The sequence below is a fragment of the Candoia aspera genome, chromosome 2, assembly GCF_035149785.1.
Source record: "Candoia aspera isolate rCanAsp1 chromosome 2, rCanAsp1.hap2, whole genome shotgun sequence".
In the NCBI taxonomy this organism is placed as follows: domain Eukaryota; kingdom Metazoa; phylum Chordata; class Lepidosauria; order Squamata; family Boidae; genus Candoia; species Candoia aspera.
In genome coordinates this window covers 8,239,102-8,252,961 of record NC_086154.1, presented here as the reverse complement: position 1 = coordinate 8,252,961, position 13,860 = coordinate 8,239,102, and the positions used below count along the sequence as shown (strand labels likewise).

General features: G+C 51.2%; 1 protein-coding gene across 1 annotated transcript in view; it reads right to left on the bottom strand.

The window, feature by feature from the left end:
• LOC134492099 (zinc finger protein 268-like) overlaps positions 1 to 13,860 on the bottom strand; it is a 32,874-nt gene that overhangs the window by 9,500 nt on the left and 9,514 nt on the right. The gene's annotated exons all lie outside the window — the stretch shown is intronic.

The window sequence follows — 13,860 nt, the reverse complement described above, 5'->3', positions numbered from 1 at the left end:
TAAAATGACCATGGTAAAATCAGAATTGAGCTTTGTTTGCTTCCCAGGGCTTATGTGCCTCTCCGGTCCCCGAAGGCCTCTGAGCAGCTTAAGTATCCTCAGAGTAAGAAAGTCAGAATTTAAAAATTTCTGAAACGGTCTTGTCTAGCTTGATACAAGGCACTGTGCATTTAATTCGACAGTTGGTTTTAACTCCCTGTCATTAAATGGTTTTCTCCAAAACTTTGGAAGGCGCATGATTGTATTTTCTTGTAAGAGTTTCAAAAGCTTGGTGGGAGGGAACCCATGACTGGGATCTACTACTAGAAGGATGTAATGCGTTCCAAAGAAACAGACCCAACAAAAGAGGAGGAGGAGTTGTGTTGTATTAAAGAATTACTACACCTGTAGAGAAATACATGGCATCAAGGACGAATGCCTTCTTGGAGGCATTTGGGTGAATATCAGGGGAAAAAGAGATGACATTGCCGTAGGGGTGCACTACAGGCCACCCAACCAAGGAGCGGAAAGAGATGAGCACTTTGCCAATCAGTCGGCGGAGGTGTCCAGGAAACACACCACTGCAGTAGCTAACGGGGGACTTTAACCACCCCGACATCACCTGGGAAACAAGCTCAGCAGCAAGGGGGAGATCGAAGAGATTACTGACGTTCCTGACACTTTTATCATCCAAAGGGTGGAAGAGGGGACTGGAGGGCCAGCAACGCTGGACTTAAAACTTAATAATAGGGATGAAATGGCTGAGGGAGTGGAAGTTGTAGAAGCTTTGCGGGAGAGTGACCATGTCATGCTAGGATTCACCATCATGCAGGAAAGGGGAACGGAACCAGGTGTAAGGTTGGAGAACCTGGAAGCAATAGCTAATTGCGACTGGGTGCTCCAACCTTACACATCAAGGGGAATGAAAGAGAGAGGAGAAACAATGGAGGGGTGAGGGATGAGAAGAGAGCAGCTAGCTGTGAATCCTGAGCAACCTGCAGACCCCGGAAACACCATGGTGGGCGAGCGGAGAGGGGGAAAAGGCAGAAAACCCCGGCCCTAGAATGAGAGACTCACCCACAGAATCGGAGAGCAGAGTGGCAAGGTTGGAATGGGACATGTCGGCCCTATGCGAGGCAGTGGAATGTCTGCTCCGGAGGTTCAACCCTGGAACCAGGAACCAAGCGGCAACGGGGGGAAAACCAGTGCAAGTGGCTACCGCAGGCAAGATGGGGAGGGCAGTGACAGGGGAAAGGGTGGCAGTAGACCCCTGGAAGCAATGGATCCTGAGCCCTGAATGAGAGAGCAGGCGAGCGAGCAGAGCACAGGAGAGGGCGGAGCTACCCCAAGGCAGGAGATTTAAATCAGGGAGCAGAGCTGACACGAACAGCACTGCAGCAATAGGGAGAGGGATGTGACCCAGCCAGGCATTTAGGGCAGAGGTGCTCGAAAGAGGACTGCCCACCTGGGGGGAGACTACACGGGGTTCTGAGGAAGCAGCAGACCCGACCCTAAGGGAGGTGTGTAGAGCACGTGCAGAGAGAGAGCCGGCTGAAGTCAGAACACCTGACAATCAAAAGGAGGCAGCAGCAGCCATTGCTGCATTACAAGGGAGATGGGCACCCTCTACAGGGGAAAACAAAATAAGCCCCAACACAGTAAAGAGGCCCACAGGCTGGGAAGGTGTCATGGCAAAGAGGCCCACAGGCTGGGAAGGATCACTTGGCAGTTAGAACCACTAGTCACTACAGGGCTGAGTAGCCCAAGAATGAGGGAGGAGTTTTGGGGGGACAGAGGCCTCAGTATCAAATTCACTGGAGACCCCAAGCAACTTGCATGTTTCCTAACACATGTCAGGGGTTTATGAGTGAATTTGAAGGAACATTCCGATCAGAGGATGCCAAAGTGCACTATGTATCGGGGCATCTCAGGGCAGAAGCAGCTGAATGGCTGGAGGGACTACATGAGGCAGCAGCCCCTGAACTCCAAAACTTCCAGAACTTCATGAAGGCACTAAAAATGCTTTGAGGACCCGCTGGCAACAATGAGAGCCAGAGCCAGCAGGCAAACCATAAGGCAAGGGAGCAAGTCAGTATCTGACTATGCTACAGAGTTTAAAACCCTAGCTGGAAGGGTAAATGACTGGCCTGAATCCTTAAAGATTGAATATTTCAAGGGAGGCTTGTGCCCTGAAATCCTAGAGTGGTCTCTAGCACCAGGAAACCCTAAGTCACTAAGGGACTGGATATGCCTAGTGGGAGAGGTAGAGGAAGTATGGGCCCAAGTACAGCACTAACAACGATCATACACCACAGGATGGCGTCACGCTACGACAAAGAACCCCAACAGACGATGGACAGCAGACCAGCCATGGGTTGAAGAAAGAGAATGAAGAGCATGTAGAGGATTGTGCTTTCAATGTGGGAAAGAGGGACACCGAGCAGCCAACTGGCCCCACAAAGCAGGGGCAATCCAAGACCAATACGAGCAACCAGAAGGCCCCGGCTAAAAAACTCAAGATACCAGCAGTGGCTGCGTCAAAGAGTCATTGCGAGTCATATGAGGACTTGGAGGCATCTACCGAAGACAAACTCCCTCTGCCAGGAAACAAGCCTGCTCTGAACAGCACCAAAGGGCAGGCATGGAAGGATGGGTTCAAGGATCCCATGGTAAGTGGGAAGTACCCAGTAGTGATGGTGTGTGCACGATTGAAAACGGTAAGGGATGGGGGCCCCATTCCAATACCTGGACTACTAGACTTGGGGTGCATGCGCAACTTGCTACACCCCGCCATAGTTGCCAGGCTGAAGCTACGGGTGGATAAACTAGATGGCCCTGTCATCTTCACCCAGCTTGATGGGGAGGATATGAAAGGGGGCCCTGTCAAATACTGTACCGAGCCAGTACTTATGCAGGTGGGGAAGCATAAAGAAGTCCTGAGATTCCTTGTAAATTGCCCACCATCCCATGGTCCTAGGGCTTGCCTGGCTCCGAGAATGCAATCCCCAAGTAGATTGGAGGTCAGGCCAAATCTATTACCCTGATGGGGGCCACAACCAAAGTGCCACTGAACACACAGTCCGAACTCATGGAAGCCCTCGAGGAATCAGCAAGAAGTGAAACCATGAAAGAGGAACCCCACATTCCCAGACAATACAGACATCTACAGGATGTCTTTGGCGAAACTGAGTCGGACCAGTTACCCCCCCCCCCCACAAGTCAGATTGCGCCACAGAATTTATCCCAGGGCGGAGCTCCCCAAGGCAAAACTATACCCCATGACCACTAGTGAACTCAAAGTTCTTCGGGAGTTCATCGATAAAAACTTACAAAGGGGCTTCATCCACCCTGCTACTTCATCTATGGCTGCACCCCTACTATTCAGAACTAAAAAGGACGGATCCTTACGGCTCTGCATGGACTATAGGGGCTTAAATGTGGTCTGTACTTCAAATAAATATCCTCTCCCCCTAATGAGAGACATGCTTACCCACCTCTCGAAGGGCAAGATTTTCACCAAACTTGACCTACGGGAGGCATATTACAGGGTGCGTATAAGAGAGGGGGACGAGTGGAAGACCGCCTTCAACTGCCAGCTAGGGTCATTTGAATATCTGCTGATGCCATTCAGACTGCAGGGGGTGCCAGGTGTCTTCATGCATCTCATCAATGAGATCCTAAATGACTCCTTGTACCAGGACGTCCTCGTGTATCTAGACGACATCCTCATCTATTCCGAAACAATGAAGGACCATGTGGCACTCATTAAAGAAGTCCTAATGCGACTGCTGAACAACCATTCGTATGTTAAGCTCTCGAAATGCGAATTTCATAAGACGCAGTTGGACTACTTGGGATACAGAATCTCCAGCAACGGGGTTGGGATGGACCTGGCTAAAGTCAGAGACATTATTGCCTGGGAACCCCCGCAAACCAAAAGACAACTGCAGAGCTTCTTAGGATTTGCAAACTTCTATAGACACTTCATCCCACATTTTGCACAGGTGGCTTTGCTGCTCAACAATCTACTGAAGATGAAGGAGAGAAGGAATTCGAAGGCAGCGAAAAGGCCTGGAGCTCCAATCCAATGGACTGCTGAGTGCCAGACCGCATTTGACCATCTAAAAGTGTTGTTCATGTCTGAACCAATTCTGCGTCATCCCAACCCCGCACGCCCCCTAATAGTCCAGGCAGATGTTTCCAATGTAGCAGTTGGTGCCATCTTGCTATGGAGGATGATCCTGGTGAACTGAAACTGTGCGCTTACCTCTCATGAAAATTTTCGGTCACTGAACGACGCTGGCACGTTTGGGAGAAGGAAGTGTTTGCAGTTCGATGGGCACTGGTTACCTGGTGACACCTGCTAGAAGGGGTTCCTCACCCGTTCGAGGTTTGAACAGACCACAAGAACCTAGAGGCTCTGAAATCCTCACAGAAACTTAACCCCAAGCAGGTACGTTGGGCACAATTTTTCCGACGCTTTAACTTCACATTGAAATACTTACCAGGAGGCAGAAACTTCTTGGCGGATGCCCTATCTTGCCTACCTCAGCATAACAGCCTACGGGAAGAGGTAGTAGACTCAATCATCCCACCTACCCAATTTTGGCTGGCAGCTATGATGCAGAGTCAAACAGCAGCAGCAAAAGTGGATAAGAACTTTAAAGCCGAGCTCCAGTTCACCTCTCAACAAGATACCTGGTTGAGGTCCAATAAAACCTTCCTCGTCGAAAGAATGGGACTGTGGTGGAAAGGGGAGAAATTGTACATCCCAGAGACCCTGCAAAAGAACATTCTAGAGCATTGCCATGATGCCAAAGTGGCGGGACATTTTGGGTTTGTTAAAACTCTCCATCTAGTACAAAGACAATTTTGGTGGCCAACCTTGAGGAAAGACGTGGAGGAGTACATTGCATCTTGCCCCATCGTTGCCACAGCAAAATGCATCAGAGGCAAACCTAGGGGCCTCTTACAAAATGTAGTGAGTCCGAACCATCTATGGAAACAAATCGCCATGGACTTCATCGTTGAACTCCCAGAGAGCAAGAGGAAAATGATCATATGGGTAGTCACCGATCTTTTCTCAAAACACTCATTTCATCCCATGTGCCGGACTTCCCACAGCCAATCAACTGGCCAAAATGTTCATTCATCATATCTATCACCTTCCCGGCACCCCCAAACATATAATAAGTGATAGAGGAACTCAATTCACCTCCAGATTCTGGAAGCAATTTCTCAAGTTCATCAATGTCGACCAAGCGCTAAGCTCTGCCCACCACCCGGAAACTGATGGGGCAAGCAAACAGAGGAATCAGGTCCTTGAGCAATACTTGTGGTGTTTCAGCCACCAACAAGACAATTGGGTTGATTTACTCCTGTTCGCCAAGGTAGCATACAACAATGTGGTACACGCAAGCACAGGATTTACTCCCTTTCAGGTCACTAATGGGCAAGACTTTGTGGCCATCCCGGAACTCCCACGAACTCACACCAAAATACTCTCCTTGGACGACTGGATCGCACAACTACATGACAGATGGCCAGCGATTGTTAAGGCCCTGGACAATGCCAAGGCTGATTACAAAAAGTATGCTGATCAGAAGATATCCATTCAGTGGCCCTTAAAAGTGGAAGACATGGGTTATCTCTCTACTAAATATTTGAAACCCAATCACCAATCAAAGAAACTTGGCACAAAGTATGTCGGCCCCTTTCCAATCACAAGACTTATAAATGATGTCACTGTACAACTTCAGCTTCCAAAAACATTACGCAATATTCACCCAGTCTTCCATTGCTGTCTACTTAAACCAGCATGAACGTTGGTGCAATGGCACCCCAAACCACTACCACCCATCCCCACCCTAATCGAGGGCGAACAACACTTCAAAATCCAGGAAATCTTAGACTCCAGACTAAGACAGGGGAAATTACAATACTTAGTACACTGGAAACACCTACCAGTGGCTGAGAATGAGTGGGTGGAGAGCCACCATGTCCATGCACCCTGCCTGGTCATGGCATTCCATAAACAATATCCCACTAAGCCTAACGTAGGATAGACTGGTTGCCTTCTCTTATTTATCTCCTAATTGTTTTTTTTTCTTCTAGGTACCTCCTGGTCCAGGGGACGGAACGGGGGGGAGGCCATCTTTCAAAAGTGGGGTGGCATGTAAGGTTGGAGAACCCAGAAGCAATAGCTAATTGTGACTGGGTGCTCCAACCTTACACATTTTTTTTAATTTATCATATTTTTATTACCACCCATCTCCCCCACTTGGGGGACCCTGGACGGTTCACAATAAAACAGTATAAAATACAATAAAATCAGAATAATATCAATAAATATACATATAAAATATAATAAAATCCAAGTGATGACAGATCTAATTCCCCCCAAAGGGGACCGGAACCAGTCCTGGCAGGACTAGGGAACCAACCAGCCTCAAGAGTGGCTCTTCCTCTCCCCACTCCAGGCATGGTGACAAAACCAGGTCTTCAGCCGTTTCCTGAAGTCCAGAAGTGAGGAGGCCAACCTCACTTCCAGGGGAAGGATGTTCCAAAGGGTGGGAGCTGCTGCAGAGAAGGCCCGCCTCCTGGACCCTGCCAGATGGAATTCTCTTGCAGATGGGGTCCTAGCATGCTCTCTCTGCATGATCAGGTGGGATGGGTTGATGTAACGGGGATGAGACAGTGCCTTAGGTAACCTGGCCCCATGCCATGTAGGGCTTTAAAGGTGATAACCAACACCTTGAATTGGACCCAGAAGCAAACTGGCACTCAATGCACCTCACAGAGCAAGGGAGTAATGTGTGCTGATCTTGAGGCACCAAAAACTGTCTGCGCGGCTGCATTTTGGACCAGCTGTAGTTTCTGGATACTCTTCAAGGGTAGCCCCATGTACAGCGCATTACAGTAGTCTATATGGGAGATGACCAGGGCATGAGTGACCGTTCGAAGGGCTTCTCGCTCCAGGAAGCGGCGTAACTGGCGAACAACACAAAGTTGCGCAAAGGCCCTCCTGGCCACAACTGCCACCTGCTCTTCGAGCAGGAGTTGTGAGTCCAAGAGGACCCCAAAGTTACGCACCGGGTCTGTCTGGGGCAGTGCAACCCCATCCAGAACCAAAGATGGCAAATTCCTAGGAGCCAAGGGGCCATTAACCCACAGCCACTCCGTCTTACCAGGGTTCAGCCAAAGCCTGTTGTTCCCCATCCAGACCCCAACAGCCCCCAGGCACCTGGAAAGGGCAGTCACAGCATCACTTACTTCCCCCGGGATGGAGATGTATAGTTGAGTATCATCAGCATATTGATGATACCTCATCCCATGGAGACGGATGATCTCACCCAGCGGTTTCATGGAGATGTTAAAAAGGAGAGGAGAGAGTACCGACCCCTGTGGCACCCCACAAAGGAGGGGCCATGAGCCCAATCTCTCCTCCCCTATTAACACCTACTGGGACCAGCCCTGGAGGAAGGAGGTGAACCAGCGCAACGCTGTGCTGCCCACCCCCAACTCCCTGAGCCACCCCAAAAGGATACCATGGTCGATGGTATTGAAAGCCGCTGAGAGGTCAAGGAGAGGAAGGATGGATGCACAGCCTCCATCCGGCTCCTGCCAGAGATCATCCATAAGTGCGACCAATGCCATTTCTGTCCCATATCCAGGCCTGAAACCTGACTGAAAGGGATCTAGATAATCCACTTCCTCCAGGATCCTCTGGAGCTGCAGTGCCACCACCTTCTCAACCACCTTCCCCATAAAAGGGAGGTGGAAGACTGGACGAAAATTATCCAGCACGGTAGGATCCAGTGATGGTTTCTTGAGCAGGGGGCACACCAGCACCTCCTTAAAGGCCGTCGGAAACCCCCCCTCCTGCAAGGATATATTTACCATCAACTGGACCCAACCATACGTCACCTCCCAAGCTATCTTCACCAGCCAGGAGGGGCATGGATCTAATTGACAGGTGGTGGCATTTACAGTCCAGAGGATCTTGTCCACTTCCTCAGGTCGAACAGGATCAAACTGTTCCCAGATAACTGGGTAAGTATGTTCCCTAGGCATCTCCCCAGACCCTGTTTCATGCTTGGAGTCCAACTGAGAGCGAATCCGAGTGATTTTATCCTGCAGATGCTCCGACAACTCCTCAGCACAGACCTGTAGATGATTTTCCGGGACCCCTTTCCCTAACAGGGATCGTGTGATCCTAAACAGGGCTGCTGGGTGGCATTCTGCGAATGCAATAAGAGTGGAGAAATACTGACATTTCGCTGCTCTTACCACCACAAGGTAGGCCTAATTGCGGCTCTAGCTTGTGTTCAGTCGGGTTCAGTCTTTGTCTTCCTCCAGTGGTGCTCTAGATGTCTCTTAAGTCTCTTCAAAACCCTCAACCTCTGTAAACCAAGGGGAGTGTCGGGTTGAATGAGGCAAGAGAGGCCGCACAGGCACGATCCTATCCTGGGCCCCAGCTGCCTCCCTATTCCAGGCTGTAGCCAGGGACTCTACTGGACTGTGCAGCAGGTCCTCAGGTATAATCCCCAGCTCCCTCTGAAACTGCACTGGGTCCATCAGTCACCGGGGGCAGACTGATCAAATAGGTCCTGCCTCCTTGCGGAGGCGGGTGGCATATGAGAATCTCACAGTCACCAGGGTGTGATCTGACCTTGACAAAGAGGAAAGATGTAACTCTCCCCTCAGATAACATTGCCACTGCTCTGACAAGAAACCAAGTCTGGAGTGAGGCCACTATCTCAAGTCGGGTTCCGAATAATCTGAGTCAGGCACATGGCCGCCATGGTGGCCATGGACTCCCAGGCTGCCTCCGAGACCCATCCCAGAGATGGCAGGTTGAAGTCCCCCAGAACCATAAGCCTGGGGAACTCCACCGCCAACCCCGAGACAGCCTCCAGCAGCTCAGGCAGAGAGGTTGCTACGCAGCAGGGAGGCTGGTACAGCAGCAACACTCCCAACTGCTCTTGGGCATCCAACTTGAAAAATAGGGACTCACAACCAGCTACTTGTGGAGCAGGACCCCTGAAGGCCACTAGAGACTCTCTGATGATAAATGCCACCCCTCCTCCCCTGCCCTGGCATCTCGGCTGGTGCCACACCCGAAACCCAACTGGGCACATCTCCGACAAAGCCACTCCTCCTTCCAGGCCCAGCCAGGTTTCGGTAATACACACCAGGTCTGCCCCCTCCTCTGTGATCAAATCACATATGAGGGAGGCCTTGTTGTTAACTGACCTAGCGTTAAGCAGCAGCAGTCGGAGGCCAGGGCCCCCATGAATCTGCTGTCCAGGGCCTAGGTTTAAGCCCGGAGGGTTGGAACACACTACAGATAATAAACATCTGGAGCGTCTTCCTCTATGATGACTCACCCTCCGGCTTCTGTCATAACATCCCCTGCCGGTCACCTCCTCGATGAAATGTCCCATCCTATATCCCCCAGGCTCCACCAATCCAGCTGCCTTCAGTTCTAGACCTCCAGAATCCCTGGCTTGAAGTAAGGATCCCTCCATCCTCTCATACAATCATACACACTTCCCACAACCACGAGGGGATGGTGGGCCCCGCAGTGTACCAGCTCTTGCTCTCGGCGCTGATAGGCCCAAACGTCACCTAGGCACTCACTATACTCACTATGCCACCCCCAGCCTCTCTCACTAGGCAACAGGGGGCATCACATCCACTCCCCTCAACCCCGTCTCTCACTCAGACCATATTCACACTCCGGCTCCCCCCTTGTCTCTCACCCGCAGGGAAGGAGCCCCCATTCACATTGGAGGGACCTTATTAATCCCCTACCGCACCCAATTATTGGGAGGATAAGGGAATTGGGAGGGGATAGCCAAACTCTAATTCAGGCCTCATGTCATACAGTGTCCAACTACTCTGGAGATTTATAAACCAGAGATCAAAGGCGATTTTATAGTCCAGAAGTCAGTGGCTCCAGGTAGTCCCCCTAACGTTGTCACTGATGTAACCACCAGAGGCCTCCAAAGGTCGCAGCGAAATCCCAGCTAATGCCAGAATCAAAGCCAGAGCTCGTGCTTCCAAGGCCCCAATATGCTGCCTTGTCCTCCACTGTGCCCAGCAAAATTGCAGTTCCAGAGCTTGCTTGGCTGCCGGGGCCGGTCTGCTGCTTCGTCTCCACCAGGGCCAGCCCGCTGCTCCACCACTCGTGCCGCTCGTAGCCCCACCAGGGCCAGCTCCTCCACATACCATGCCTCTGGGATTGATCTTCTGTCCCAGAATTCGCTGGGGGGGGGGGAGACGACTCACTCCCAAGCCACACAGCTACTCAGGAGTAGTTCCAGCAGAACCAGCCTGCTGCTCCACCATTCGTCACGCCGCCAGGACCAGGCTCCAGCTTGGAAGGGAGGACAGAGCTCCAGCAAAGGTGGGAAGTTCCAGCCCTAGTGCTAGCAATAGCAACTACCCCACTGCAGTCGAGAGGACCCAGCCAGGGTTCCCTGCTGCCTAGTGCCATTGCCGCCGTTTGCCGCCGCTCTGTCTGGGAGGGTTTTCCCTGTTCTTGCCACCCACACATCAAGAATGGGGGCCAAGCTCTTCCAATCACCCCCAGTACCCCAACTCAAGGCCAAAATTAAGGGGTAAGGATCTAAAAAGATCGGGAATCTCCCACCCGAGAGCAGCGTCTAGCATCCGGTCGCCATCTTGGATCCTCCACATCAAGGGAAATAAAAGAGAGAGGAGAAACAATGGAGGGGCGAGAGATGAGAAGAGAGCAGCTAGCAACAACCCCATCCACAACTGAGAGGCCACCATCAAGCAAGCTGTCAACGCAGAGGAAGGGGCGGGACAAAGAAAAGGTGGGAGGCTTAAGAAGGGAGGCGGGAGGAAGTGGGGCCAGTCATGGCTTTGACAGACTGAGAGAAAGACCTAATAAAGAACTTTGCATGTTCATCATGGCTTGTGCTGCGAGTTTCTAAAATTAGGCCTTAAAACCAAAACCCTCACACTAGGTCAGACTGGTCTTCAAGACTTTAGGAGAGCTGACTTCCACAAATGGTGAGGAAGAATAGGAAGGATTCCACGGGTGGAAATCCTAAGGGGGAAAACAGGTCAGGATGGTTGGGATAGTCTAAAAAACGAGGTAATGAAGGCCCAGACAAAAACAAAACCACAGAGCAAGAAAAGCAACAGACAAGGGGCCTGGAGACGTAATCCTATGAAGAACGGCAAAAGGAACTGGGCAAGTTCGGCTTAACGAAGAGAAGACGGGGGGAGACATGATAGCCGTCTTCCAGTACTTGAAGGGCTGTGTCATGCTCCAGCTCAAACGTTCTCAGAACACGTGATTCGACTCGCATGCATGTTTCATTCAACACGTGTCATTTTCTTGTGAGTTGAAGGAAAGGGAGGGGGGAACATCTTGGAGTGTGAAATCATTTTGTTTGGACTATCTTGAACTGCCAAGGTCATCTGCAAAGAATGTGGGAGACAGCTGCACATGCTTACGCTTACTGGCCCGAGAGGGAGGGGGCATACCTGAGAGGGGAGTGGGGGTGGAATTTGAAGTCACTGAAGATGTTTAATGGGGAAAAAGCACGGGCTTTTCCATTCGCAACATTTTCTTCTGTCCTGTATGCTACCTACCATTACAGAGAATTCTAAGTAATTACTTATGAGTCGGATTTAATGGGAAGTTCAGTATTCCAGTCATCACAGGCTGCCACAGGGAAGAGGGTGTCTGTGTGTTCTCCATGGCACCTGCGGGTCGGACAAGAAGCCACAGGGGGAAGCTCCTCAGAGGGAGATCCAACCAGGAAATAAGGAGGAAATTCCTGACGGGTAGAACTCTTCAGCAGTGGAACAGCTTGCCTCCCGGAGTTCAGGGTGTGCCATCGCTGGAGGTTTTCAAGAAAAGATCGGACAACCACTTTTCCAAGATGGTATGAGGACTCCTGGCTTGGGCAGGGGGTTGGACTAGAAGACCTCCAAGCTCCCTTCCAACCCTGTCATTCTATGATTCTAAGCGATAGCCTTCTACATGCATTAGGACTTTTTTAAAAAATAGAGTCCACCTGCCCCATAAACAAAACTGCTCCACATTTAGCTGGCCGAGGCAAATTAGGCAGAGCTGCACGAGTTAATGAGAGATGGAACCCCACTAGGAAATCTCCAAGCTGTACACTAAATTAAGGAGTCAAACAAACCTCAGCACGGGACACTGGAAAGATGCCATTCGGAGTGAAACCTGACTCCAGGAATCCTTGGTTTCCAGAGCTGTCAGAAAGCCCTTTTTATTTCAGTGGGTGTAAAAATGGCAGAAAGCTTCTTCTCCAGTGTAAAATTATACAGCTCATAAAAGAACTAAACATAAAAAATTGAAAGCGTCCAAGTGCGGTCCTGTTCAGTTAGGGGGGCCGACCTGAACAAGGATGGGAGCCCACAGCAGTCAATCAGGAAGGGTACCTGGACAGGTAAGAGAGGCAGATCCATCTGAAAAGATGCCCCCCAGCCAGGGCTGCCCATTGGCCAAGCCAGGATGCCTCTCAGGTCTCTCTCATCGGGCCTCCAACCGCCCTTGCCTCCTCCTACCACAGTTCATGCCCACGGAGGGGGCACCTCTAAGCTACGGGCCCTGTGATCCTCCTCTTCAGACCTTTGGGACCTCATCATCCCCACCAGCAACAAGGGAATGTGGGAAACCTTCCGGAAAACACCAGGCAGCCTCGTGCTGCGAGCTGGAGTGGGGAAGGAGGGGGGCTCGGAGGAAGGATTTTAGGAAGACCAGACAGCCCTCTGCAGAAGCAGCAACTTGAGAGGACAAGCAGGAATAAAATGGGGAATCAGAAGGCGAGCGGGAATGGGGTGGGACCGCTGTGAAAAGCCCATCTCCTCCCTCCCCCCTTCCCTTCTTGCACCTGGGGATTTCACCCTCCCCCTCAAGATTGCACACCCCTCCCCTACTCGGGACCTAATCACCCTCTTGCAAGATAGATGCCCATCTGGCGCTGCTTCTGCACCCCTTCCCATGGGGGGGGGGGTTGGTTCTGAAGCCCTGGTGGAAGGAACAGGAAATGGGTTTGACCCTCTCCTTTAGTTTCCCTTTCTCGCCCTGCGCATCTCTCCCCCCACTCTAGGCCGAAAGGAGAAGCTCCCTGCGTTCAAACCCCTCACTTAAGCCGGGTGGGGAGGGGGCGGTGGTGGGGCTCACCAATCCCAAAATCTCCCAGCCACCCCACAAGAGGGGATCTCCCCCATCGTCCCCCCCCGAAAGCCAAACGATCAAAAGAAATTAAGATTCAAAAAGAAAGTTGCATGCACTGATCTGCATTTACAGTTGCCCATTAGTAATTCATAACTATGGAAGATGGGTGAGACAGTACTGCAGGGGCCCTTGGACTACAAAACCCACCATCCTCTGCCCCTGGCATTATTGGCTGGCAATCCTGGGATGTGCTCAATACCTAACCCTGGAGAGTACGTCAGGAGGAGTCTGTAGCACCTTCTCTGTCCAACCAGTTGCATTCAAATGCCTGGCTCAGTCTGAAAAGCTGCTATTCGATGCCTTCAGCTCTGGGGCTGCCACAGACTAACAGGGCTCTCCTGCAAACACGCGGAGCGTCCCTTGTTCTGAGTAGGACAGTCACCCTCCTGGCTTCCTTCTCCCGTTTTCAGGGTTTCCATCTCAAATGAGGCTTTTCCACCAGTAGAATTCAGTGTCCCCAAGGGTGAAACGACATTCGGCACGGGCACCTCCACCACAATGCTCCATGTCACATGGCCAATCGAACAGAGGGAATTTCACGCAACCCCCTTTCCCAACCGGGATCAGCAATAAGGGGAAAAACCTCACATGGGACCATTTTCTCCATCACTTATTGCAGTAATTTGCAGAGA